General features: G+C 35.7%; 1 pseudogene; it reads left to right on the forward strand.

Annotated features, from left to right (window-relative positions):
* The first annotated feature begins 579 nt into the window (after window positions 1-579).
* On the forward strand, window positions 580-1188 carry LOC107525088 (proteasome subunit beta type-3 pseudogene; annotated as a pseudogene).
* Window positions 1189-3327: the final 2139 nt, after the last annotated feature.

Consider the following 3327-nt stretch of genomic DNA (forward strand, 5'->3'; position numbering starts at 1 on the left):
ATAGGGACCCCAGAAATAATCTCACACATATTCAGTCAACTAAATTCAAAAATAGTGCCAGGAATACTCAATGGGGAAAGAATAGTCTCTTCAATTAATACTGTTGGAAAAACTGCATATCCACATGGAAAATAATGAAATTGGACACATCTTTTCCTGTATATAAAAGAGCTCAAAATGGATTAAAGACTTTAATGTAAGACCTGAAATCATAAAAGTCCTAGAAGGAAACATAGGGAAAAAGTTCCTTGACTTTGATATTGGCAATGATCTTTTTGGATATCCAAAAGCACAAGCAAAAAAAGCAAAGATAAATAAATGGGACTAATCAAACTAAAAATTTCTGCACAGTGAAGGAAATAATCAACAAAAATGAAAAAGCAACTTACAGAATGTGAAAAATATTTTCAAACTATAGATTCAATAGGGGGCTAATATCCAAAATATTTAAGAACCTTACATGACTCAATAACCCCCCCACCCCCAATAACCCAATTAAAAATGAGCAAAGGGCAGCAATGAGGTTCATAGCCAGTTTGCTGGAAGTGTGGTAATTGGAGGTCCTACTACACCACAATCATGTCTATTATGTGTAATAACAGTGGAGCCTTCATTGCCATGAAGGGAAAAGACTGTGTGCTCATTGCTGCTGACAGGTGCTTCAGGGTGCAGGCCCATATGATGAACACGGACTTCCAGAAGATCTTTCCTATGGGCTACTGGCTATACCTTGGCCTAGCCTGGCTAGCCACTGAAGTATAGACCATTGCTCTTCACCTCAAGTTCTGACTGAACTTGTATGAGCTGAAGAAGATCAGCAGATCAAGCCCTTACACCCATGGTGGCCAATCTCTTGTATGAGAAATGGTTTGGCTCCTGCTATACTGAGCCAGTCATTGCTGGGTTGGACCTAAAGACATGTAGGCCCTTCATTTGTTCTCTAGACCTCATTGGCTGCCCTATGGTGACTCATGACTTTGTGGTCTGTGACACTTGTGCGGCACAAATGTAAGGGATGTGTGAGTACCTCTGGGAGCCTAACATAGATCCAGAACACCTATGTGAATACATCTACAAGCCACGCTGAATGCTGGTGACCATGATGCAGTGTCAGGCATGTGAGTCATTGTCTATGTCATTGAGAAGGACAAAATCACCACCAGGACACTGAAGGCCCTAATGGACTAACCCTCTATTCCAAGAGCCCAATTAAAAAAATAAAATAAAATAGTTTTTCTTTAAAAAAAAATGAGCTAAGTGCCAGAATAGACATTTTTCCTAAGAAGACTTATAAAAGACCAAGAGGTATATGAAATGGTGTTCAGTATTACTAATCATCAGAGAAATGAAATCAATACAATGAAATACTGCCTCACAACTGTTAGCAAGAATGTGGAGTAGAGGAAACCTTTTTACACTGCTGGTGTGATTGTAAATTGGTACAGCCATTATGAAACAGTATTGAGGTTCCTCAAAAAACTAAAACTAGAACTATCATATTCATTAATCCCACTTCTGGGTATATATTGAAAGGAAAAGAAATGAATATCTCGAAGAGATATTTGCACCCCCATGTTCAATGCAGCTTTATTCACAATAATCAAGATATGTAAAGAAGCAGTGTTCTTCAAAAGTTGAATGTATAAAGAAAATGAAATATATGGATATACTTATACACACAAAAGAATATTATTCAACCATAAAAAGAAGAAAATCCTGCCATTTTTGACAACCTGTATGAATGTAGAGGACATTATTAAAAGTGAAATAAGTCAGATACAGAAAGACAAATATTGCATGGTCTCACTTATTTGTGGAATCTAAATATCTCAAGCTCATGAAAACAGAGTAGAACGGTGGTTGCCAGGGGCTGAGGGGTGGGAAAAATGAGAGAATGTTGATCAAAGGCTACAAGTTTTCAGTTTTGGGGGTCTAATGTACAGCATGAGGACTATAGTTAACACTACTGTATTGTAATTTTGAAATTTGCTAATAGTAGATCTTAAATATTCTCAGCACACATACACAAGGTAAATATATAAGATAATGAATAAATTAATAAGCTTGATTACTGTATAATTGCACCATGTGTACATATATCAAAAGATCAGACTTCTCACTTTAAATATATACAAAGATTATTTGTCAATCATACCTCAATAAATCTGGAAAAACATATAAAAAGGGAAGAGAAAAAGAATAGAAAGGTATCATATTTTTTGTCATTGGTGAAGGTTTCATTCTATGACCAAAATTTCAGTTCATTAGCTTGCTAGACAGTAAAAGAATTCTTGGGGATATTAATGTTTCCAACCTGAAAAGTTTATTTCTCCCCCAAATTTTGTGGCCAGCAAGCAACAGTCAAAGATTTTTAAGATAAAGAAAATGTATTGAATATCAAGAATGAAATTACTTTTGTAAGGTAATATGAGTGAAAACATTTTGGATAAAAAACATTAAAAATTGTACAGATTTCTTGATATTTTTAGGAACTTCAGTCTTTTACTATGAGAATTGTTTTCTTATATTTTCTCTGTCTCTAATGGTTTAGTGGTTTTAAAGGTTATTTTTATGTCACAAGATTGAAAAATATACGTTTATTTCAGAAATTTTACAAATCTTTTTTTCTGCTATCATTTTATTTTATTTTAAATATATATTTTTATTGTATTTATTTTCGTCACTGTTTATCCACCCTATACCCTCCTCCTCTTCCACCTCCACCCCTCCCCACTGAGGTCACCACACTGTTGTTTGTGTACATGAGTTTTTTCTCTTTTTTTAATTTATTGCTTAATCCCTCCACCCCTCCAACTCTGCCCCAGCCTGTCAGCCCGTTCTCAATGAGTAAGTCACTAATTTGCTTCTTAGTTCAGTATGTTCATTATATCACTCATATGAGGGAAATAATGTTACTTGTCTTTCTCTGACTGGCTTATTCCACTTAGCATGATATTCTCTAGGTCCATCCGTAGTGTTCCAAATGGTACAAGATCCTTTCTTCTTTACAGCTGCATAGTATTCCATGGTGTAAATGTCCCACAGTTTTTTATCCATTCATCTACTGATGGACAGTTGGGTTATTTCCAGATCTTAGCTATTGTAAATTGCACTGCTATGAACATAGGGGTGCATACATTTTTTCTGATTAGTGTTTCTGGTTTCGTAGTATATATTCCTAGAAGTGGAATCACTGGGTCAAAAGGCAGCTCCATTTTTAATTTTTGAAAACCTCCATACTGTTTTCCATAGTGGCTGCACTACGTTCCCATCAGCAGTGTTACAGGGTTCCCCTTTCTCCACATCCTTGCCAGCACATGTCATTTG

This window comes from Miniopterus natalensis, chromosome 1 (genome assembly GCF_054644295.1).
Source record: "Miniopterus natalensis isolate mMinNat1 chromosome 1, mMinNat1.hap1, whole genome shotgun sequence".
Classification (NCBI taxonomy): domain Eukaryota; kingdom Metazoa; phylum Chordata; class Mammalia; order Chiroptera; family Miniopteridae; genus Miniopterus; species Miniopterus natalensis.